This window comes from Mustela lutreola, chromosome 7 (assembly GCF_030435805.1).
Source record: "Mustela lutreola isolate mMusLut2 chromosome 7, mMusLut2.pri, whole genome shotgun sequence".
Taxonomy (NCBI): domain Eukaryota; kingdom Metazoa; phylum Chordata; class Mammalia; order Carnivora; family Mustelidae; genus Mustela; species Mustela lutreola.
Window position 1 is genome coordinate 53,157,953 of NC_081296.1, and position 26,124 is coordinate 53,184,076.

General features: G+C 47.6%; 1 protein-coding gene across 19 annotated transcripts in view; it reads right to left on the reverse strand.

The window, feature by feature from the left end:
* Positions 1 to 26,124, reverse strand: part of MEGF11 (multiple EGF like domains 11) — a 343,613-nt gene that overhangs the window by 274,208 nt on the left and 43,281 nt on the right. Inside the window, exon 1 of one of the 19 annotated variants that reach the window (XM_059180855.1) lies at positions 3,381 to 3,405. The exons of the other annotated variants lie outside the window; for them this stretch is intronic. The gene's annotated coding sequence lies outside the window, so the exon portion shown is untranslated. Of the gene's footprint in view, positions 1 to 3,380; positions 3,406 to 26,124 lie in introns of those variants that run through there. 19 annotated transcript variants of the gene reach the window in all.

A 26,124-nucleotide genomic window follows, 5' to 3' on the forward strand; every position in this document is an offset into this window, starting at 1 on the left:
TGAAAAATTTAAGGCAGCGCTGGCCCTTGGGTGCCAACCCCCCACCTGCAGACCCCAAGAGCCGGGGCCACCTTCACTGGTTCGGTCCTAGGCGCTCTGCCGGCCTCAGCCAGGTCCCGGCCCTCCACAAGGACCAACCCCTTATAGGTCTGGAAGTCAGAACCAGGAGAGAATTGGGAGGTTTGGGGGGTGCAGTGGGGATTCTACCCTGAGAAGAAAGAGTGACTCGGGAATGGAGTTCATTAAAATGCTTCAAGGGACTCCAAACTGTGAGAATGGGGTGTGTGTGTGTGTGTGTCTTGAAGACAGGGATTTAGCAAGAAATCAATCAACACACATGCTGATAACTTATTCCATGACAAAAAGGAAACAAAAACCCCATAAATTTCTACAGCCTTTGGGTAGCCAGTGTCTACTGCTACTAATTAAATTTCTAGAACTTTCGCTCCCCACATCTCTCAGAACATGGTCAATCTGTCAGTCATAGGAGACATTGCCAGCCCCAGCTGTAGGGGGGCTGGTGATTCTGGATCCTCTGCCATACAGCAGAGGAGGGGAGGAGAGAAGCCCACAGCAAGCTTAGGCTCCCCCATTCTGACCTGCTCTCCTTCCTGACCTCACTATTCAGAGAGGAAGTAAAGGAGTTAGAACATTCTCTAAGATTCCGAAGGGGATCAGCAGTCAGTGAGGTTCCTGGCAGCAGCAGCACTCTCAGCTGGGACCTGACATTGGGCGGGCCTTCCAGTGTGGCCTCCCTGGGAAGGTGACCTGATGGAAAGCAGACTCTCCAAGTCCCTTCCCAGAGCACCTGAAGCTCCCCCTCCCCCCACCTCTCCCTAAGCCTCACAGAATGAGATGGGGATGCTTTCTCCCTCACAGGCACCCAGGAGCCCTCACTCACCTCACAGGCAGGAGGACATGGTCCCATCTTCCTCTTCAGAATGGCTTGTGGTACCCTTTCTTATTCATTTATGGTTTTGTTTTTTTTTTTTTTTTTTTCTATTTCCTCAAACAGTGTGTGTCTAGAATGAATACCAGGCTCTCTCTGGCAGGAAGAAAAGGAGCATGGAGGGGAAATGTGAGAGCAGTAATCCATTGTAACACTTTAGGGGAAACTGCAAGCAATTTCCATTCTATTGATCCTCCCTGGGCATCAAAGCCACATTCAGTTTATTTGGAAAATTAAATTCTGGAGTGTGTAGCATGAGGGGTTCTAGTTAAGCTGTCTTCCTCTACGACCACAATTTAATTACGATCTCACACGGGCTGTCCATTTAAATATAGTAAAGGAACAGAGCACCTAGGAGGCTCCTTCGGTCCCAGCCCCTGTCCCAGGGTGTCTGGCCATAGTGACCCCACACCCACAACAAAAGAAGAACCCTATGAATCTCGATTATTCTCAGCTGACCACTCAGCTGCCCCTCAGGCTACTGCTCATTTACATTTTTACTTATGCAAGTTTTAACAGAATATATTCATTAAAATGTTGATGATTGCTAAATTAACCTAATTTGTGGAGTGTGCTCCTTTTCCAAAGGTAAGTTTTTGATCTTAGCAAACACTATTATTAGAAACAAAGTAACATTACTTAGGCACAAACTGGATACAATGTGTTAACATATTCATTCGGGGAAGAAGCTAAGAATCAAAGCACAGTATGTCTGATTCCAGAGTTGAGTGTTCAGACTTTGGAAGTTCACAGACAAGTAAAATTTATGCACAGCTGCCTGCATGAGCGCACGTGCACACACACAGACACACACACACACACACACACACACACACATACACACACGTGCGTGTGCCTGACAGAGAGTTGACAACTTTTAGCCACATAAAGACATTGCAGTCATCTTCTATCCTCTACTATCATCCCAATTTCACAAACACTTGGGATATAAGGTGACAATCGTAAAGTATAGTCCTTCAGAGTCAATAAATTTAGCTTCATGAAGAACTCACTACCTTGTTTTATTTTCCCAATCCCATCTGTGAAAATGTGATCACAGTCTAACACAGATCCACAAACCACCCTTGGCAACCCCTGGCACTGACTGGTTTTTCTTTTTTTTTTTTTTTTTTTTTTTTTTATTTTTTTTTTTAATTTTTTATTTTTTATAAACATATATTTTTTATATACATATATTTTTATCCCCAGGTCTGTGAATCACCAGGTTTACACACTTCACAGCACTCACCAAATCACATACCCTCCCCAATGTCCATAATCCCACCCCCTTCTCCCCAACCCCCTCCCCCCGGCAACCCTCAGTTTGTTTTGTGAGATTAAGAGTCACTTATGGTTTGTCTCCCTCCCAATCCCATCTTGTTTCATTTATTCTTGACTGGTTTTTCTTGACTAAGTTTTGTTTATGTCTTTTTTAAAGTAGGCTTCACACCCAGCATTGGTCCAAAGCAGGACCTGAACTCACAACCCTGGGATCAAGACCCTGAGATCAAGACCGGGACTGTAATCAAGAGTCGGATGCTTAACCAACTGAGCCACCCAGACAACCCTCTTTTTTTTTTTTCTTTTTAAAAGACTTTATTTATTTATTTGACACAGAGAGATCACAAGTAGGCAGAGAGACAGGCAGAGACAGAGAGAGGGGGAAGCAGGCTCCCTGCTGAGCAGAGAACCCGACGCAGGACTCGATCCCAGGATCCTGAGATCATGACCCGAGCCGCAGGCAGAGGCTTAACCCAGTGAACCACCCAGGCACCCCCAGACAACCCTCTTAAACAAATTTTTGTTCAGGTGTGATGCTGGCAGAGGGGCGCTGTATCTGCTGAGTGCAGAACTCAGTCTCACAACAGTCCAGAGGAACTGACCTCTCACGTCTTTTGGGTTCCTCCACTGCTGACCAATTTGCCCCCAAAAGAGATAGAGTCCCACTAACATTTTCCCAGAGGAACATCCTCTAGAACCAACCAGTCAAGCCTTCTAGCCTGAGCCTCATGAAATCAGCACAGATCCTGGCACATGGTAGAATCTCTCTTAGCTGCTGGATTCCAGTGAAAAGTCAACACGTGGCTCCCCTTATACAGAAGAACCCCCTCCCAAAACTCCCAGCCTCCTCTTCTTCAAGGCAGCCCCTCTCAAGACAACCAGCAACTAGAACAGGGAGGGAAGCAGGCAAATGCTTCCTGAGACAAAGGCAAATCAAGTCTTCCATTCCTCATACCCTCCACCCTCTCACTGGTCCTGAGATCCTTTTGAACAAAGTGACTTTTCTCCCCCACTGTAGGTGCCAAGGGTGAGAAGGAACAGCAGATAGAGCCACGGTGCTTGATCTCCCAGGGGACATCAGCAATATTTGACACGCTGACCAGCTTTCCCAAGAACAGAACTGTCATTAAGCCAAGAGGGAAATCATTACCTGATCTATAAATGATTACACAGGAGTAGGAACTGTCTCTCCGTTCTGAGGAGTTTGCAGAATCGGGATTTTAAACAGCGCTGCAAACTGGTGCAACAGTCAGCTCCCTGGAGCAGCTGGTGTATTATTCACAGGAAGAAAAAAAAAATCAGAAGTTAAGGTACTTCAGGCGCTCAAGGGAAAAGAAAAGGTCTCAGGGACTTTGGCTATCAAAGGATTTCAGACCATGGGCTGTGACAGCCGGAAACTTAATTCAAAGAAAAACATAACTATTTAGATCTTCTGCCTGACAGTTTGCTGAGGTCTTTCCACCAGCAAAAGAAGCAATTGGAGTCAGAACTGCAGGCAACTCGGGTCATTTAGCCAAAGACACTTGCAAAGATGGAGACTGAGGGTCAGGCTATGAGGACAAAGCTATGGGTAGCAGTGGGGACCTGGACACATCCTTAGCTGTCCCTCGCCCTTCCCTGACAGAATGGATGAGAAACAGGTTGTAGAAACACTCTAGAGAGAACTTGGCATCAGTAAGAAACCATGCACACTGACTCTTCCTAGAGCAAGAGGGCGGGTCCAAAACCGTGGTGGTGATCAAGAGAAGCTGGGAACGAAGGTCTGCAGCGCAGCTAAACGTGTGTGAATTTAAAACAGGTGCTTGCAGAGAATGACACTATTCTAGAATGATGTGTGCCTATTTTAGAACAAATTCTGAACCCGTGAGAGGGAGTAACTCTAGGGGGAGGGTAACGAAGGTGAGGATGGAGAGCAGAGAAAGTACACAATGGAAGCCACAAGAAAGAAAGGCCACACGAAGGCTGACATTGACCATGAGTGACTGAGTGGAATTAACTCAGCTCCTTGCACCTGTATGTAATCCACAAACAAGGAGAGGAAGCAACTGAGGTCCCGAGAGCCAGAGACAGGGCTCCTCAAACACTAACGTGCGAACCAGTGTCCCAAGGATCTGGTTAAAATGCAGCTTCTGAGCCCTCGGGGCCTGAAGTTCTGTATCACTCACAAGCCCCTGGGTGACAGAGAGGCTGCTGGTCCACAGACCTCGCTATGGGCAGCAAAGGCTTAAGAGATTTACCCTCTATAAAAAATGAGGAGCAACGTCCAAGTAAAAGACTACCTGTCCAATGGATAAATTTCAAAATAATTGTGCTGCCTGCACGAGGATAGACAAACGAGTACATTATCTAATGTATGCTTCCACTTGTATAAGCTTCTAGAACGTGCACACTAATCCTTGAGGACAAAAGGCTCATCAGTGGTCGCCTGGACATGGGGCTGAGGGGAATGGGTGGATTACGGAGGAAACTTTCCGGGATAGTGGAGAGATTCACGATCTTGAGTACAGTGATGGGTTTTCCAGGCATATACATATGTCAACACTCGTCAAACTGTATACTGCAAATATGGGTAGTTTCTGGTGCATCACTTATACTGCAACAAAGCTGAAAACAAACAGAAAAGGATCCGCATCCTTCCTCCCCACCCCCACTGAGGATGCCCTGTTTGCACTTCATGCTGAGAGGAACAGCTTTCTAGCTCGCCCGCACTCCCACCTCGGAACCGGTCCCCCCATCGCCTCCACCCCTCCCACCTCAGGCCCACCATCCTCTCACCCCTGCCTGCTTGGGAATCCATGCCAACTCTACCCTCGTCCTCTCCTCGCCCATCCCACCTCTGCCTCCCACCTGCTTCCCCCAACCTCTCTTGCACCCCGTCCTCTCTCCACGCTGTCATGCTTCCTTTTACTTCTCCCAAAACACCACCTTTCCACCCACTCTGAATCTCGATCTACAAGGCTCACTCGACTTACCTCCTCCCCATCCGTCTTGCCTGGTGAACTCCTACACATCCTCATGTCAGCTCAGGTGTCCTTTCCCCAAGAAACCAGCCCCCCTGCCCAGGCTCCTTTGCTCTACACCTTTCTGGAACCATGTTCCTTGCCTTCCACGCACATACACCAGTCTATCACCATGACTCATGCCTGCCTCTCCCACCGCACTGTGAGCCCTGGGAGGGGGAGCCATGTCCTTTTTGCTCACCTCTGTGCCCAGCACCAAACACAGGGCGGAACACATAGGATGTGCTCCCTCATTTGTTGCGAGAGTGGTGAACCTTCCAAAAGGACTTTGGCCATTGCTAGGCAAAGACATTTCCAGGTTCGGGCCAGTAGCTCATTTGCCCCCATCCCTGTACTACACTGCCCTCTGCCAGCGCCTGCTGCCGCAGAGAAGATCCACCAGGAACACAGGCTGATCTGAAAGTTCTCCCTCACGTCCAACCTGATCCCTAACCTTCCTTTCAAAGCACACTTTGCATAAAGTAAACAGCAAATTGGCTTTTGTAGGCTTTTTTTCTTTCCACAATTTCAACACCACTGTGTTTCTATGTAATTATTTCCTTTCTGGGCTTGTATCCCAAACTCCGGCAATACCGATGAGAGTGGGAAGATAAGTTTCAGAGGACGATCTGGACCCAAACAAAAGTCCCCTCAGGCAAGACAGCCAAGCCTTGGGACTCACTGCCAGCCCAGGGTGGCCCAGGGTAGACTCAGGAGACCAGAGGAGGCCACCCCAAAAAGAGGGTGCTGGTAGGGAGTAGCCAGGCAGCAGAGAGGCCAGAAGAGACAGGGGTGCCTCACAGGAGTCAAAGGTCACGGGCAGTGAGTCAGATGCCCAGTCGGCAGCCAGGCACCAGGCAGACCAGCTCATCAGAAGCAGAACCTGGCAACAGGGTGCAGAGAGCCCTAGAAATTAAAGGGCTTAAAGGGTTAGCCAGAGAGGCATCGCGATCCAGAGGGCTAGACTAACCCCAAACAGCCGCCACGCAGCCACCACTCCTGCCCTTCTCTTTGCCACAGAGCTACCTTTCCCATCAGCACACCTGGTCACCTCCTGCCCAAATCCTATCTAGATGTCAGGACCCCCTCAGTAGCTCCTGGGGTGGGGGGAAGCAGCCCTCTGGACCCTTCCTCATAAGTTCAGTTCTGCCCAGCCAGAGGGGGACATGGAGAAGAGTGAGGTGCCCAGGACCCCCAGACCCAGGGTGCTCCCTGACAAGACTCCGTAATTCTTAGACTTCTCCATCACTTCAGATGGTGCAGGGAAGGGAAAGAATTGTACATACAGACCCTCCGGGAGGCAGGGAGAGGGGTTCACGGTGAGCTGCCCTCGAGGTCTGTGGTGCGGTCCACAGCCCAGAGTTTGTGCAGAAGTAGCCCACACCCGGGCAGTCTGCAATGGCTTCTATTGTAAGCCACAAAGGGTGGTGATGCTATAGGCCTCCCTTCTCTGTCCCTGTGCTGACGGAGCTGGCGTCATTCTCTGAAGGCATAGAGGTCACCAAACATGGCTTCCAGAAAGAAGGATGGGGACAGGGAACTCCAGTGGGAGTTCATCCTCAAGAAAAGGCACAGAGCACCTGACATGTGTCTAGTCATGGGTGTACTCCCCGTCTCCATCACTAGGGGACCCTGCCTGTCACTGAGTGGTCCTCGCCCTGCTAAGCCAATTCCCTTGCTGAGCCGCCATCTATTCACACAATGGGTGCATGAGGAAGGAAGCCCTAAGGCAAATTCCCCTCATGCCAATAACAAAATGCTAACTGATGGACAATTTATAAAGCACTTTCCCTCTGTCCTATTTGGCAGCTAGGACAGGCATGATTATCACCCTTCTCGTAATGAGGAAATGGGCTCAGAGAGGTTAAGTAACTTAGCCAAGGTCACAGAGCTAGTGACGGCTGAGCCAGAGCTTAAACCAGAAGCAAAAGTAGCTTTGAAGAAAATGCCATCTACATTTTAATCCTAGTTCTGCCAGTTTGTCAGCTGTGTGACCTTGAGTGAGTTATTCAACCTCTCTGAGCCTGGTTTCATTTCTTTCTTCACCCTCTGCCAGGGAGAGGGGAGTGAGGGGTAAGAGGCAGAGGGAGAGAGAGAGAGAGAGACTCCCAAGCAGGCTACACGCCCAGCACAGAGTCGCAGGGCTCAATCTCGCAACCCTGAGAGCAAGACCTGAGCTCAAATCAACAGTCTGCCACTTAACCGACTGAGCCACCCAGGTGCCCCAACCAGTTTTCCTTTCCTAACAAATGTATTAATTACTATCACTCTCACAAGATATGAGGGAGAATGAAAAGCGGTGAATATGAAAGTAACTACACGGAAAGCAGTTAATAAATGTTTGTTTCTTCTTTCCAATTCCAAATTTTAAAACATACTGTTTTGGGACAATTCCAACACAGAGGTTACAAAAGGCTTTTCGGTGAAAAATGAAGCACGTTCTCGTCCTCGAGAGAAAGGAGAATCTAGGAATATGTGTGGCCAAGCATTTCTCTGTCTTCGGCCACCCAGGCACAGCAGCTCCTTCCTCCCCGTCCCTGGCCTCTGCCCGCTCTCTGTACTATGGGGCAGCCCAAGCAGCAAGCCCAGGTCAAGGTCACCTCCTTCCAAAGGAAAGAAAGCGGCTCCCCTGCAGGGTCTGGGGGCCTAGCCCAAGTGTTCCCTTGGAACCAGAATTTCTGTCAACAGCCCCAAGCCTGGTCACAGCTGGAGTTCCACCACCAGAGACCAGCCGGAGGCAGCTCCTCACAGCCAACCTCTAATCCCAGCAGGAGGGCTCCAACTGGAGTGGGCAACATGATAGCCATCCCCGGGATTCACAGGCAAAGCCCCTCCTCTCCCATCTATGTCCCCTCACCCACAGTCCTGGGAGGAGGGCAGTAGAACCTCTGTCAGCCCCAGTCTGCGGGGAGGAAAACCACAAAAGATTGTCAAGGGTAGTGTGACTTGACCTCCACAGACTAGAGCCCAGGCTTCCATCGCTTCCATGACCGATTCCAGTGCCCTTTACACTGAGTCCCACATGCTCCCCGAAGACTCCTGCCAGCATCAGACTTCAGCTTCCCGGTATCGATGTCAAGTCCATGATGTTTTGATAACTGAGCTATGGTTATGTAAGAGAATGCCCTTGCTTTTAGGAAATACACATTAAAATATTTAGGGATGGGGTGCCTGCGTGGCTCAATGAGTTAAGCCTCTGCCTCGAGCTCAGGTCATGATCTCAGGGTCCTGGTATGGAGCCCCGAATCGGGCTCTCTGCTCAGCGGGGAGCCTGCTTCCTCCTCTCTCTCTGCCTGCCTCTCTGCCTACTTGTGATCGTACTCTGTATCAAATAAATAAATAAAATCTTAAAAAAAAAAAGAAAGAAATATTTAGGGATAAAGGAGCATTGCATCCACAACTATTCAACAGTTTGGATATACACACACACACACACACACACACACACACACACACACGCTCCACTGGGTTTCTCAGCCTGGGCACTGCGGACATTTTGGGCTAAATCATTCTGTGTGGGGGTAAGGGGTTGTGGGGTGCGGTTTCTGGGCATCCTAAGATGTTAAGCAGGATTCCTGGACTCTACCTTATGGATTCCCATCCCCCACTCAGGAGTGACAACAGAACTATCTCCAGGCATTACAAAGTGGGGGCAAAACCCCTTCCTGTTAAGAACGAAAGAACCAGAAAGCATGGTAAAATGTTAACCTCAATTTCTGTAACATTCCTATAAACATGAATTAATTTCTATATAAAAAGTTCAAAATAAATAAAATTCTGTGAACACTTACAATCTAAAAAGGCAGAAAGAAAAGCCCTTGCCAGGTTACCAGCTCTCTGTCTCCACCCCAAAGGGTTTCTTTGCTCCCAGGTCCTGGATCCCACAGCGAGCATTCACTGCCTGTCAGAGCCTGCTCGACCTTCCAGGCCATGGGGAAGGTGCTGGTGCGCCCACTCCACAGATGGGGAGCCCAAGGCTGGGGGGCGGAGAGGACCCCAGGTGCTGCCGCTCCAAATGGAAGGGGGGGCCCTTAAGCCCAGTGCGCAGCCTCTTCCGAGGATCTGCCCCTCTGCTCCCTGTGCCCCCCTCCCCACCACCAGCACCTCTGTGCACCCGGCTTCTCCTAGCCTCCACCTTGCAGAAAATCGAAGGTTAACCACAGCCTGTGCGTCTTTTCTTTATCCTCCTTTCCCGAGGGGTGGGGGGTGGTTTGGGCAAAGCTGCCTTTCAGACGTTTCCCAGTCAGCAGATTTTGCCTCCTGCCTTCGCCTTACAATCTGTGGTTATTCTGAATCGAACTGGCTAGCTGCCATTCGGAGCAAATTGGTTATCCAGGGGGAAAAAGGAAAAAAAAAAAAAAAAAACCCCAAACTTTTAAATAAATAAATAAATAAATAAACTAACAAACAAATCAGCCAAGGAAGGCGGTGGTGGAGGAGGAGTGGGGGAGGGAAGAAACGTACACTGCACAAAGGCAAATTGGAATTATTTAAAAATTAAAAGTTACTTTAAATTATTTAACCTAATTACCACCCGACTCTCGCAGGGAGACAGCGGCTTGTGTTCTGTCGAGCGGAGAGGATAAAGCAGAGTCCTCTGGCAGAGGAAAGGGGAGACCAAGTGAGTCAAATGTTCAAAACACCTGTGTGTCTGGTGGGGCTGGACGGGAGGGAGGCAGTGGTCACCCCTGGCAGTGAGAAAGGGAGGTTCGAGAAACATAATTAATGTGGGCGTCCCATTTCATGGTTTACAAAGCACCATCTCGTTTTTTATTTAATCCTCACACCTACCCCACAGTGGGCTCCCCACTGCAGTCCCTGTGGTAGGCCCGGAGTGGCTGGGGCCAGGAAGGGCTCAGCCCAAGGTCACAAAGCTGGGAAACAGTAAGCCCAAACCCGGGCCTGGAGCCCTGCCCTCCTGCACAAAGATGCACTGAGGCCCTTTTATCTCCCTGCTCTCCTGGGCCAACCTCCAGGAGGACCAGGGGAGGGGACAGCAGGAGCAGGGGGGCTCCAGTCCGAAAGACCCCAGTTTGAGTCCTGCCTCTGCTGCTTCGGTCCTGAGCGATGCTGGGAAAGAAATGTCACCTCCCTGAGCCTGTTTAAATCCTCATGGTGGGAGAGGAGGAAGATCCTCACCTGGCAAGACTTCTGAGAGGGTTGCGAGAGCCAGTGCATCTAGACCCCTTGCACTTAGCAGGTGCTCAACGCCTGTGGCCCTTAATGGCTCCAAGGAACAACTAGGGAAGTCACAGTCATTATATGTCCATCCTACCAGTGAACTGCTGGGCCAGTAATTTTCAACCAGGCTGCACTCTGGAATCATCACAAAGCTTTGAAAATTCCCAGAGCCCATGTGGATCCCCAGAGCAATCAAATCAGAATCTCAGCATATTAAAGGCTTTCTAAGTGATTCCAACGTGAAGCCATGGTCAAGGACAATGATACTCTGTCTCCACTTAGGATATAAACATGAAAGTACACGTTACTCTGTAGCTGGTAGGATTCAGGGTGAACACTAAGTGGAGATTTCCTAAAGGGTTGTCGAAGACAGACGCAAAGAATAATGTAGGATGTCCCTCCACGGGGATTGGCAAGAGCAACCCTTTGTGGTAGAGGAAGAGCTGGGGGTCGGGGGAAGCCTTCCTCCAACAGGTCTACAACTGAACTGAGCAAGGTCCCAGGTAGGTAGGATGGGCAAGGAGTGAGGGAAAGGGTGAGTACACAGATCATTCAAAATGCCAGTCAGTGACCTGTTCAGAAATGCTGGTCCACCTGAGACCCCCCCACCCCAGAGGGACATTCCAGATGATCTGACCCTTGCTACCCCACTCAGGGATCTCAGAACATGCACACCGTCCCCAGAGTGCCTCCATTCTCCCACCCCGCATGGCATACTGAGATTCACAATACACCTTATGCAGGCCCTGGGCACTACCCAGAACTTCAATTTCCTTTCTATTAATCCAGGAAGGGTCTAATTTGCATGTAATTTGCATAAATTTGCTTGTTTCCATTTAAGAAATACCCCAACTCCAAGCAGGTGAGATAAAATAAATTGGCTTATTTATTGTCCCTCCTGCTGCAATTGTATTCCAACCTCACCTCTTGGAGCGCTCACAGGGGAGATTTTAACACTGCAGCCTGGAGAGGACCTGCTAAGGGGGATGAAAACAGCCTGGCTGGACTTTTAGGGAGAGACCAGTCATGGTCTCCTCCCCCAGACCAGGCCACCAGGGCTGCCTCAGAAGGAGGACCCGAGCACTTTCCCTGTTTTAACTATAGCCCCCCAAAATCGCAAACCCTATTCTGCTGTCCTGTCTTGCAGTGGGGACCACATTTCCTGTCGGAGCCCAGGCTGGAGGAAGCCTGCTCTTCAAAATGGTCATTTTATTTATTAGAGACACACTCTCAAGGCCAAAGCACAAAGGATTCAGCTGACGTGTAAGGTCCCTCCTGACTCTAAGCTCTAACTCAGGGGTTTCAATTGATGCTCGGCATCACACAGTTGAGTGGAAAAATCCATTATGTTAACAGCTGGCACCAGAATTCCTTAGGGAGGGAACTGTCTCAAGCGGGAGAAAAGCCTTTGATATACCGCTTGTGGGACCTGGGCGCTGAGGGTCTGAGACCACTGAAGCCAGCCAGGCAACCACAGAGGGGTGCCATGGGGACAATGCCATGGGGAAGGTGCCGCAGAAAGGGCACCATGGGAAGACTAGGGTCGACTTTACTCCTAGAATGGTGAAAGGCTAAATGGGATGAGGTCCAGGAATGATGGTGGGGGGGCAGTTTGGGGAGAGGCTCTGATGTCAAGATGGCTTCAGACTGAGCCATCAACCCAGTCCAGATGAACCCCATACCACCATCAGGTTGCGGAAATTTTGAGGAGAGCATGGGAGTGGCAATGGAGCATCTCTTCCCTAGATCACAAGGATCTGGGAAACTCACGCTGAAAACTGGGTTACACTCTTAAGGAAACCTACTAAACAGCAGCTCAACAAATGGAAAAGGCATTCTGCTAAACTATTCATAGCAATCCTAAAATATAGGCTGTATCATACTCCCAGTCTACAGAAGACAAGGCTGAGGCTCTAAAAGGCTGCATGATTTGCCCAAGATCACATAGCTAGAAGGTACCAGAGCCAGGATTTGCCCTCCACCTGTAAGGCTCCAAACCACCACATTACACCAGCTAAGCCTCTCAGCTGTCCTGTAAAGCAAGGAGGACCAGCATGGTTAGGGATGAGTTTCAGTAACCCCAAGTGACTCACCTTAAGATCCTGGCTGGTAGATGAATTCATCTGAATTCAGCATGGGCCCTTTTCTCTGTACTATCCTCTGCCCCTTTACAAACTGCAATTATCAAATGAGCCTATGAGTTGGTACTAGCTGCTCATTTGGCAAAATGGCATTTGGATATGGTGTGATGGAGAAAGGGCTTTGCTTCAAAATCTACAATCTGATCCCTGCTCTGTCACTCTCCAGCTGTGTATACCATGCAACAAGTTATTTCCTCTCCCTAACCCCCAGTTTCTTCATCTGCAAGACGGGGAAGACCTCCTATCCACAGACCTCAGAGGATAATGAGCATAAAGGATTTTGAGGTACAAGGCAGAGCCCTGAACCCCCAGGAGAGAAACGAGTTTAGACAAAGAGAAAGAGGGATAGGAAAGACTCAGTGCAACATCCCTCACATACCCACCAGGCTCATAGGAACATTTCTAGCCCTCTCAGTGAGCACCCCAACCCCCATGCTGGGGCTCCTCATCAGAAGGCCATTTTCCACTCCTCCAAGTGACCTCAATCCTAATCTCTTTTCCTTTGAGCAAGAAAGCATGGTGCTACACCCCAGTGCATCTATGCCCGTCTCTGCCGGGCCCCCACCCTGCACCCAGCTCCCTGGGAGCTATTGCTACAGCCCACTCACAGCCCCCTGTCTTCAAAGGAGGAACATCTATTTGTTTTCTCCTCTGCTTCTTGATCCAAAGAAAGACCCAAATGCTAAGGAATGGTGCTTCCAGAAACAATTAAATGGCTCACAGCTTCCCTCACCCAGAAGAAAGGAATTGGCTTTAAAAATGAACACCCAGGCTTTTCACATCCTGATGGAAGGATGTGGCTCAAATCAGTCACCACCAAGATACACTAGTTCCGTTTCACAGAGGAGACAGCTGCACCTCTAGAGATGCCAGTCTGATGGACAGATACAGAAGCTGCCCCCAAGTTCCCTCTCTGATGGGGGAGACATGGCCCCTGCCCCCAGGGAGCTCCCTTTCTGATAGAGGAAACACAGCCCCTTTTACAAGAAGCTCCCTGTCTGATGGGAGAGACACAGCCCCTATTCCAGGAAGCTTCCTGCCTGATGAGGAGACACGGACCCTGCCCCCTCTTGGAGCATCCCTAGATGCTGCAAGACATGCATCTACTACCCTAGGAAACCACTATACCAGACAGGAAGCCCTAGTGCTTGCCCTCAAAGAGCTATAAACCTGAGGAGGGAGCCTCCGACTGAACCTCCCCTTTGGACGTATCCCTGGTCTGCAGGAGGTTCCTAATCAAAGATAATGTAATCCAGGGATCCTTGTAAGACATTAGCCAAGCCAGAAATATAGAGGGAGACTTCCAGGTCTTTTAGAAAAAGGGAGAAAGAAGGAGAATGAGGGAGAGGCAGAAGATAAGCCAGTGCCCCAGTAAATTGTAACTCCACTTTCCAGAGGCAAGCATGGCACACAACCCCCTTCTCTGATGCTCCTATTCTGTTCTTCAAACCGGCACAAGGACCTGTCATCCCAGCACACGAGCTAGTTCACCAGGAAGCACACCTTCCCTTGAGTGGACAAGCGTCAGTGTTCATCTGAAAGAGAAAACAGCGCTCGGGGACTAGACCGGCATGGTCACTATGCACACACACACACACACACACACACACACACACACACCCCTAGGACCCTGCCCCGCCCCACTCCACTCCATCACAGTGAGCCAGCAATGAGGAAGACCCTGACACAGAAGCCCAGCTCCCTCGCTTCAAGGATGGAGACCCTACAGTGAGATCCCACTGCAGAGCACCCCCCCTTCCTGTTATCAGACTGAATTCGACTCCCTGTAAAACCACTGGCCAGCACCCTCAGGGAATCACCCGCACACGCCTCCCCCTGTCCAGCTCTGGGTCTGTGGAGCCTGTCCTGAGACACCAAGGAAATAATATGTCGAGTCAGAAAACCCGGCTTCAAATCCTACCTTCGTAACCAGCAAATTACCTAACCTCCCCAAGCCTCAGCTTCCTCATCTTTAGAATGGGAGTGATAAGAATATCACTTATCTTTATGAGAAGCCGATAAAATCAGGTAAGTGAAAGAAGTTTGTTACTTGCTAAGAAGCCCTATCAAGTCTGTGATGTGGTGATCAGTAAAGCCTCTAGGAGAGCATGGTTGGGTGGGGGGGGGGGGGTCCCACGCACATTACGCATCCCCGCAGGGCCTGGTCCTTTACCCGCCAGAGGAACTGTTCCGTGGGTAAGCAAGACACCCCCAACCCCTCCATCCTCCCCTGGATTGCCCGCACAAGCAACACAATCCCTGGATCACGACAAATCCTTAAACGCATTTCTATTTCCAGATTAGTGTCATATGTTAATACATTATCAGTAGACAAGGGTCCAGCCTCTGCTAAATAAACCATTTTAGCATTTCATGAAGACCCTTAGGTACTTTCGGTTCCAGCACAAAGTCTGTTCTTTAACTCCAAAGCTATGGAGAGTCCATATGTTGTAACCCATCCCCCCTCGGCTGTTCCCGGTCTCAGGCTAAAGTAGATTCATTTTGTTAACATGGCTGCCCCCTGGGGAGCTTGGGTTAAGCGTCTGCCTTAGGCTCAGGTCATGACCCCAGGGTCCTGGAATCAAGCCCCATGTTGGGCTCTCTGCTCAGCATGGAGCCTGCTTCCCCCTTTCCCTTGCTTGTGCTCTCTCTCTTTCAAATAAATAAATAAACAAATAAAATCTTTTTTTTTTTTAAGATTTTATTTATTTATTTGACAGACAGAGATCACAAGTAGGCAGAGAGGCAGGCAGAGAGAGAGAGGGGAAGCAGGCTCCCTGCAGAGCAGAGAGCCCGATGTGGGGCTCGATCCCAGGACCCTGGGACCATGACCTGAGCCGAAGGCAGCGGCTTAACCCACTGAGCCACCCAGGCACCCCAAAATCTTTAAAAAATATATGGCTACTGCTATGGTGTACCCAATGACTCCCTTAGCCCTTTCAAAGGTTTTTCATTTTGTTCATTCATTTGTGCAACAAAAATCTGTTAAGCACAAGAGGTACAATATTAAGCAAATACCAACCCAGGTATCACCTGGTTTCCCCCAAGGGCATATGCACAGGGAGTCTAATTGGGAGGCAATCCCAAGAGGGCACGAGACAGGGATAAGAGGAGTGAGAGAGGAGAGACCAACAACACAAAGACTCACTGTCAAGTTGGCCAACCCTGTGTGCAACTGGGCTCACCCTGCTGGGACTCCTAAGGAGCGGCTCAGACGGGTCCACGCATAAAATGATGGGTAGAAACATTTATCCATCGCCATTGTCTTCATGGCCTAGGTACAGCCACACTGGTGTCACCTCCCCTGCAATTCCACCTTGGTATATGGATTCTGCCTGGGGTCTCTCACCTCAGTGTCAGAAAAGTCCTGGGACAGGAAGCAAGAGGCCCAGGGATGAGTCTAGGAGAGGCCCCCTCAGATCACCTCTACGCAAAGCAGGTCAAGGCCTGCGTGGAACTGGCTGCCCCAGCAGGGACTGGAGTAAGATGAAGCCAGGAGAGGCTGGGAACTGAGGCCCAAGAGGTACCAGTGTGAGCCATGAATGGCAGAATGAAGAGGAGCTAACCAGAGATAGCTGAGTAGCAAGGAGCGCTTTCCAAGCTGAGAAAAACGTGCAAAGGCCCTGAGGCCGGAGGGAACACAGAGTGTTCAGAACACTAAAAGGCCGGTGTAGCTGGAGCTCAGGGGGAGAACCAGTAGTGGGAGATGAGGCTGGGAAGGCAGGCAGGTGCCAATTTTGGCCCATTTAAGGAGTTGGAAATTATCCCAAGAGAGATGGGAGCTACTGAAGGGTCTTAAACAGGTATAGAGAGAGGCTCATTAAGAACTTTGTGTAGCGGCACCCGGGTGGCTCAATCAGTTAAGCATCTGACTCTTGATTTCAGCTCAGGTGATAATCTCAGGGTCTGAGACCGAGCCCCATGTTGGTGAGAAAGGACTTGGTAGGCTACCTCATTGGTCCCAGACCTCTCCCAGCTTGACCTGTCCCTCTGTGTTCTTGACATTATTCGTAAACCTTGATCCTGGGTAAGGTCCCTGAGTCATGAAAGTCTGATCTCATCATTCAATGTTTTGTGTCCTCTCATACACCGTCTCATCTCCAGCTTCACTAAATACATATTTTCCCTGCCTTTCAGGCCATTGTCTCTCAAACCACTTAGGTTTCTATGTTCCAACTACATCTGTAAAGTCTCCAAAATTCCTTTGTCCTTGACTGCATCCTAATGGGTAGCTCAGAGACCCACATCCGGTCTGCCCAGCAGAAGTTCAACGTCTCCTCTGGTGAGGATGCCTTTTATTAATTCTCCCTGGGCCCCGGTCCCTCAACACGGCCTCCAAGTTTCTAGAAATCATGCCCATAGAGCAAGTTACATTTACCAAGAAATAATTAAAATAGTTTTTCCAACTTTAAATTAATCAAAGACGTTCATAACCACGAGTCAAGAGCTTCTGATCAGCGTGAAGCTACCCACCATGTGAACTTGACAGCATTTCAGATGAAAGCCGAGAAAAATGGTCTCGATGTGGATAAACGTTGAATGGGAGATGGGAGGAAGATTCTTTTTGAAATTTTGGAAATACTTAAAGGGACCCCAGGCTGGAAACCACTGCTTTATATATATTCCTTTATTCTCATTCACTTTGTTCCTCGTCTACCACTCCTGTGGCCCTCCAGAAAGCTCTTCGATTTTCCCCAGTTTATTTGCTCCCGCCTTAGTACTTCCCACCCGCACGATCTTAATGTCAGCAGCAAGCCTGAAGCTCACCACGAATATTGATTTTCAAATCCCATGTAAAAATGCAAATAACCATCTCAGGAGTAACCCCCTGGGTATGACTCTGATCCCCCCATGGGCCCTTTTCTCTCTACCTGAATGTCCTCATAGCTTTGGGTCCCAGCAACCCTCTGCGTGGCCCCAGGCTCCACTTCCCTCCCCTTTCCAGCAGGCGTTCTCCAAAGGGAGGTGAACGCATAGATCCATGATAAGCAAGGAGGAAAAAAATTAAATCTCCTCTTTATATTACTCTATCAAAAAGGAGAAAAATATTAAAATTAAAATTAAAATATTAAATGCTTAGTGTGCATGAATAAGCGGTACATGTATATACTTTAAAAATACACACATATTGGAAAGGAACTCAAAACTTTCCTTATGAAGGGCAGTGGACAATCCAAAAAATGTAGATGTCGTTGCTGAAAATATTCTCCCCATCCCCTTCCCTCCTCACCATCCCCCCTATCCTCCTATCCCCAGTCCTGCTGCCCTGGGTGTTTTTCTAGTTGTCATCTCCTCCAAATCTCCACTCTTACTATCCGCTTCAGACCTCTGGCTTGCTCTCCGCCCAGTCTCCTGGACTCCTTGAATACTCACTGGCCATCAGCTGGGCCTGCACCCTGCTCCCCAGGCGAGTCCCAGAGGCTCCTGTGCCCAGACTTGGTTCCTGAGCCCTCAGCCCAGCTCAGAGCCCTGGGTCTCTACTTACATGGATAACTGTGGAGTCGGGACAAATCAACAATATAAAAATGTCACTTGAAACGTTACATAATGTAGTCCAAACTAGAAACTGTCTACATTCCTACCCGTAGGATATTGGAGAAAAAAATTATGGTATATCTACAAAATGGTCTATGATGCAGTCATTAAAAATATATAGTCTAGAAATTTCTAATAACATGGCAAAATCCTCAAGCTGTATAATCAAGTGCAAAAGCAGGGCTCAAAATCTACATACAGTGTTATCTTTCCAAAGGAAACATACAAATGGCCAACAGATATGTGAAAAAGTACTCAACATCAGCAATCATTAGGGAAATGCAAATCAAACCCCCAACGCGATAGCACTTCATATCTGTCAGAATGGCTATCGCCAAGAAGACCAGAAACAGCAAATGTTGGCAAGGACATGGTGAGAACAGAGCGCTGTTGGTAGGAAAGCAAACTAGTACAGCCACCATGGAAAACAGTATGGAGGTTCCTCGAAATTTTTTAAATATTTACACATTTTAAATTAAAAATTAAAATTAAAATTTTAATTTTAAAATTTTAAATATAATTTAAATTAAAATTTTTAATAAATTAAAATTTTTAAATAGAGGTACCTTACAATCCAGTAATTCCATCACTTTAACTTGAAAAGATATCTGCACCCCCATGTTCACTGCACACATTGTCTACAGTAGCCAAGACATAGAAACAACCTTTATGCCCATAGGTTGATGGATGGGTAAAGACGTGTGATGAAGATACACACACACACACACACACACACACACACACAGAGGAATATTAGTCAGCCATTAAAAAAAAGAAGAAGAAGGAAATCCTGCCATTTGCAACAATGTGGATGGACCTTGGAGGGATTATGCTAGGTGAGATAAATCAGACAAAGTAAGACAAATACTGTATGACATCTCTTATATGTGGAATCAGAAAAAAAAGAAGAAGAAGAATTCCTAAAAACAGAGAAGAAATTTGTAGTTTTATAGTTACCAGAGACAGGGGATGGGAGTGGTCAAAAGGCACAAATTTCCAGTCATAAGATAAATAAGTTCCGGAAATATAACATACAGTAGGCAAATGTAGTCAACAGGGCCGTATTGTGTATTTGCAAGTTCACAACACAGTACTATGTACTTGAAAGTTGCTAATAGAGTAGCTCATCAGATCACTCATTACAGGTAAAAACTGTAACTATGAGAGCAGATGGATGCTAACTAAACTTCTTGTGGTTATCACTTTGCAACATACACATCTATCAAAACATTAAGTTGTATACCTAAATCCAATACAATGTTGCATGTCCATCGTATCTAACTAAAAAATAAAGGGATGCCTGGATGGCTCAGTGGGTTAAAGCCTCTGCCTTCGACTCAGGTCATGATCCCAGGGTCCTGGGATGGAGCCCCGTGTCGGGCTCTCTGCTCAGGAGGGAGCCTGCTTCCCCCTCTCTCTCTGCCTGCCTCTCTGCCTACTTGTGATCTCTGTCAAATAAATAAATAAAATCTTCAAAAAAAATTTAAAAAATAAAGAAAACCACATCAGATGGCACTCTTCAGCTAGGATATAAGAGACATGCAAACTCTGATTAGCAGACTGAGTTTTCAAAACCACCTTAATCTCCAGGTTAGGCAATGCAAAAAAAAAGAGAATTTATTTTCCAGAACGTAAATTGCTTCTCTGCTCACTAAGTTTGAGAGTATAAATTTTATTCATAGAAGCACCTGCCATGGGTCAGATTCTAAGAGATGTATTATAGCTTACATCATTTCCTGAAAAAAGAAAAGTATAATCTCAACATAAATATGCAAACATGAATAAGGGAAAAAAAAAAAAAAAGAAAATAGGTCAAAATGTTTCTCTGCCTTCGTTCACCAATTTGGTAAAGTGTTTACTGATGTTCCTTATGTGTTTTGGCATTGAGGTAGGCCATGATTTATGGAATCATGGCTTATTTTGGCCTTTCACTTTATACATTTCTGGGTTTTTCTAGTTTTTTATAAAGAGCAAGTTTTACAAAAATAAAACAGAATCAAACAGTATTTTTCTTATGAGAGCTTATACCGTGACTCTAAAGACTTTGAATATCTAGATTGTATATACTGATTCCTGCTTGCTTACATTTTTCTTACCCCTTGTAAAAACCTCTAGGGGGTAATTTGGTATTATTTCCTCTAAAGAAATGGTGCTACTTTTCTTGGGTAGTTTCGCTCTCTAGGAAGTTGGCGATCTTACTTCTTATCATCAGTTACACTCCCCAACCGTTGGTTCCAGAGGCCCCAGAACACTAGTGACTGAGCTCAAATTAGCCAGCAAAGGGGCGTGACACAGTATCTAACCCCCACGTCCACAGGCATCCAGACAGAGAAAGGCATTATAACTCCAACAGGAAGGATCAAGGTTAGACTAAGCAGAAGTTTCCTTTTGGCATGGTGGTTAGACCACAAGCGGGGAGACTCCTCCTCTAGGGAAGTCAGGGGTGGGCAGGGTAAGAGCAGGCCTCCTTGCACTCCAAGGATCCCAGTGTGTGTCCTCCGGGTCCCCAGTAGGGTCTGGTCCCCAGGGATTACTGCCGCTGAGATCCAAAGCATCCCTCAACCTCCCCACTGCCAAACAGAAGGGTTTAGACACAAACCCAGCTGGCTGGGCCAACTCTTCATGTACCCCTCCTCTGGGAGGGTGCTGTGGTCAGGACCAAATAGCCTTGGGATCAGAAGGGTCTCTGAAGGGGCAGCCCCTGATGCCCAGGACTGGAAGAGAAGCTCTCACACCTCAGGGAAACTCCAGGGCGGTCCACACTTCTCATCCACCCCATCCCCAGTCCATCCAGGCTGCTCCCCGGCTGCTTCCTCCAGGCCTTAACCTTGGTAACACGGCCCCTAACTCCATCTATCTCCCTTACTCCCCCCTCTGCCTCCAGGCTGCAAGTGGGGCTGGGGAAGCCGGGGAGAGCACCCCAGCCCGCCACTGCTCTTGGAGCGCAGAGGGCCGGAGGCAACAGGAACAGGGCAGGTGAAGGCACACAGGTGCGCAGAGCTATTTCTAGGATGCCAGGGTGCCATGGGAGCTGTCAAGGACAGGGGGGAAGTCCCACAGAAGAAGTCCCGTTTCTCTGCAATGTACACAAACACTCCTGCCCAGATGCTGGGTTTAAAGAAGGCGGCTTTAACACCCTAAAATGTTTCCTACAGTTAAAAAACTGCATCCAGACCTGGCTATTATCCCAGCGTGGGGAGGAGGGGGAGCTTTCCCCAGTGTCTAGGAAGAATGAGAGATCGGGGCTAAAGCCATGATAAGTGGTGAGACCCTAATATACAGGCACGCACACATCATAGACATACCCCCACACAAACATGAATGAGCGCACACACACACACTCAGCAAACACACGTACACACTTACCATGCGTGTGCACACACAACACAGGTACACACATATGCGTGCACACACACCACACACACACACACACACACACACACACATGCCCCGGCCACGGCCATCGGCCGTTAGAGCACTCAGCACTCAGCACCCAGTACTGGCTTGGCAGCCCATTTGGACCCCTGCGTTTTTACAACGAAATATTTATTAGCAATGAGGAGCAATCATGTCCTCTGTGAGTGGGCCCTACAGCCCCCATCGCTAAGGTCAAGTACCATTCTCCTCAGCAGCAGCCACTCAGCCAGAGTGAGAAGGGGAGGGAGGGCTCCAGCCCCTGCAGCTGGCCTGGCAGACTGGTCCCCCAGCGACCAGCACTCTCAAGGCCTGATTCTCCCTAGGCCCCGCTGCACCTGCCTCTGACCTCCCCTCCATCCTGCCCACCCCAGCCTCCTTCTGTCCTCTGTGCCCCTGAACGGCAATACCTCAGGCCCCACCCAGCAACCACACAGAATTCTGAAGAAGCCCTTTCCTTTCTGGAAGCTTCCTTTTGTGCCTGTGGCTGGGTTTCCTTCAGGAATGACCACCTGGCAGGGCTGTTCCACCTTCCCCTGGCACTCTGGTCTCCAGTGGGAGGTGAGTATCTTGTCAGAGGGACACAGCCGGACCCTGCTGGCACCAAAGCAGACATATGAAGAACACATATGAATGGTAACCAGAAAGACCTCTTTTAGCCTTGCTGACCTGGCCCATCTACACTCAAGGGCCTGATGGAACTCACCAGACCCAGCCAGCACATCTCTGGGCTGGAAAACCCCCTGTCCTCAGTACACACCTCAGGGATGGGGCTCCTGGAGCCTCAGCCCCCAGACATCAGCCCCAATCCCCCTGCCTCAGCCAGCAACCCCAAAGCATCTCTACTTTGCTCCTTTGCCTTCTGCAAAGCTCCCACTGGCGTGAGCCTCTGCACCCCACCATTCTTGGTGGGGCAGCCCCAGAAAGCATGGTGGAGATCAAAAGTCAGAGCGCGGACCGGTTGGTTGGTTCTAAAGGCCTGCCTCCCCTGCAGGCCACTGCACCCTATTTATAGAACCTGATCAATCCTCTGCAGCAGAGGGGGAAATCACTTTGAATTGCACCTACCACTGTCTGCTTGCTCTAGAGGCTGCAGGAGTCCACTTCTGTTCTTTCATTTGGAACTGGCGAATAGGAAGGAAGCAGGGCGTCCAGGTCAGACTCTGGGGCCCCGAGGGAGGAACTCGTGCACAAAGCCTGTCCTCCTCAACGAACAGCATGAGGACGGGCAGGGTGACCTCTCAGATACCCTCCTGTGCCACAGACTTGGCCTGCTTGCAAGAAGGAGACGACCCCAAGGAGCACTCTGACCCCAGAGGGAAACTGAGCCAGCTATGACCCAAGCATCTCTGCACCTTCCTCTTCACCCTGACCAAATTAACCTAAAGGAGTCCCTACAGAGCTTAGAAGCAACCTCCCAAATCAAACAGGACAAAGAGACCCACAAGCAATGCCATGATGCATGATTCTTAACTAGAGCTCAATTTGGGGAAAAAACAGCTATAAGAGACATTTGGGGGACAACAGAGAAAGCTTTCATGTGGACTGGGTATTAAAATATGTTAGGACAGGTGCCTGGGTGGCTCAGTGGGTTAAGCCTCTGTCTTCAGCTCAGGTCATGATCTCAAGGTCCTGGGATCGAGCCCCACACCCAGCTCTGCACTGAGCAGAGAGTCAGTTTCTACCTCTCTCTTGGGCCTTCTTCCCCCTTGGGCTTTCACTCTCTCTCAGATAAATAGGTAAAATCTTGAGGGAAAAATAAAGGGATGTTTGGAAATTACTAATTTTGCCACTTGTGATAATGTTCCCGTGATTATTCAGGAAAACGTGCCTATTTTTGGAGCTGTATGCTGACATGGTTAGGAGTGAATATCATGATGCTGTAATTTACTTTAAAATGATCCTGCAAAAAAAGATCATAGATGAAGTAAATATACAAAAACATTAATGGTTGTTGAATGCTGGTCATGGTATATGGATTTTTTAATTGCACTATTCTTTCCACTTCTCTATGCCTTAGAAGATTTTCATAATAAAAAGTTAAAAGAAAAAAAGTTAAAAGAAAACAAATAAAAAACAAACACTTTTTTTTAAAAAGGAAGAGTCACAAAGAATGTTTCCCAGCCTTGTGGTGCCAGGGACAAACTCAGATTTTAGCTGCTGAGTGAGTTCTAGTAGAAAGGGCATGTGAACTTAAGTCAGACAGCCTCAGTTCAAGGTCAGCACGCACCCCCCAACACCTGCATGAACAGATCTTATTTGAGCCTCAGTTTTTTTGGTTGGTTTTTTTTTTTTTTTTAGAGAGAGAAAAGGAATGTAGGTGTGTGTGTGTGTGTGTGTGTGTGTGTGTGTGTGTGTGTTTGCTCACATGTGTGTACATGGGGCGGGGGGGCGGGGGGCGGAATGTGATGGAGGGGAGGAACAGAGGGAGAGAGAGAGGTAATCTTAAGCAGGAGCCTGATGCAGGACTTGATCTCAAGACACCAAGATCATGACCTGAGCCAAAATCAAGAGTTGGATGTTTAACCAACTGTGTCACACAGGTGCCCCCAGCCTCAGGTTTTTCTTATCTGCAAAGCAGAAACATTAAAACTATCTTCACCAAGTCCTGAGATCTCAATAAACTTTTACATATGGAAGTGTATAACACCCAGTGGGTCCTCAATAAACATTCATTCTTGTCCTTTCTTTTCATCTACCCTGCTTGGTAAGAGAGTCAGTTTAACTTGAGGTACCAAGAGGCAAAACAAAAAGATTTCGACTTCCCAGAAGATAATGAAAATGCACTGTCCCCTATTCCTCCTACTGGGTTCAACCAAAAACTCTGGACATTATATGTAAACCAATCATAAGAAGACTGGGAATGCTGGAAGGCGGAAGCAGGCCAACTAGGGACCTCAAGACTTCACATGATGGTGACGTCCCTGGGTTTTTAAAAAACAGTTTAAATCTATTTTTGTGTGCAACTTCTGCATCAAGCAATTATTATAAATCTGTGTTGATGGGCACACAATGTATAAAGATGTAAATTGTATGACAAATAACAGCACTAGAAGAGAGAATGGAGTTATACAGAAGTAAAGTTTTGTATACCATTAAAACGAAGTTGATATTAAACACTAGATTATATATAAGAAGGTTATAGGGACGAAAAGGATGCAAGGTTTCTATACTACACTCAAACTGGTAAAATGACATAGAAAACTATCATACATTATGTCTACATAATGAAATATTTGGAGCAACTCCTAAAAAAGGTTATACAAAGATATACACACAAAACACCATAGATAAATCGAAATCAATTTCTAAAAAGTGTTGATGGAACCCCTAGAAGCAGGAAAAAGAAAAGAGAAATGAGAGACAGAAACAAACAAAAATCAAAAATAAAATGGTAATGCAACATGGGGGCTTAAGTGAGTAGGAGAAGAATCAATGAAACAAGATGGGATTGGGAGGGAGACAAACCATAAGTGACTCTTAATCTCACAAAACAAACTGAGGGTTGCTGGGGGGAGGGGGTTTGGGAGAAGGGGGTGGGGTTATGGACATGGGGGAGGGTATGTGCTTTGGTGAGTGCTGTGAAGTTTGTAAACCTGGCGATTCACAGACCTGTACCCCTGGGGATAAAAATATATGTTTATAAAAAATAAAAAATTTAAATAAATAAATAAATAAATAAAATGGTAGACTTAAGACCTAAGAAATCAATAATTATATTAAATGTAAATGGCCTAAACACATCAATTTAAAAAGAGATTGGGGGCAAAAAAAAAAAAATGAAAAGAAAAGAAAAGGGTGGCAGGGAGATTGAGATTGGCAAAGTGGTTTAAAAAACATGCCCCAACTACAGTAGCTAAAATTAAAAATAGTGACACCACCAAATGCTGGCAGGGAGGTAGAGAAACTATCACTAATATATTACTTGTGGTAAAATAAAAGAGGAGAGCCACTCTGGAAAACATTTTGGCAGTTTCCTTAAAAACTAACCATGCAGGGACACCTGGGTGGCTCAGTGGGTTAAAGCCTCTGCCTTTGGCCCAGGTCATGATCCCAGGGTCCTGGGATTGAGACCCGAGTCAGGCTCTCTGCTCAGCAGGGAACCTGCTTCCTCCTCTCTCTCTGTTTGCCTCTCTGCCTACTTGTGATCTATGTCTGTCAAATAAATAAATAAATAAATATCTTAAAAAAAAAAAAAAAAAACTAACCATGCAGAGAAATGAAGACATCTACCCAAGAATATTTAAAGCATCTTTACTTGTAATAGCCCAAAACTGGAAACAACCCAGACGTCCTTCAGTGCATGAACATTTAAACAAACTGTGGTACATCTATTCCATGGAATATTACTAAACAATAAAAGGGAACAAACTAAGGAATGCAACAACCTGGATGAATCTCCAGCAAATTATGCCAAATGAAAGAAGGAAAAAAAAACAAAACACAAAATGTTGCATACTATAGGATTCCATGAAACGACAAAATGATACAAATGGGAAACAGATTAGTCTTTGCCTGGCTTTAATGGGGTTATTGCCTGGGGCTGGAAAGGAAGTGGGTGTGGCTATAATAGAGCAACATCCTTGCAGTAATGCAAATACTCTGTATCTGGACTGCACCAATG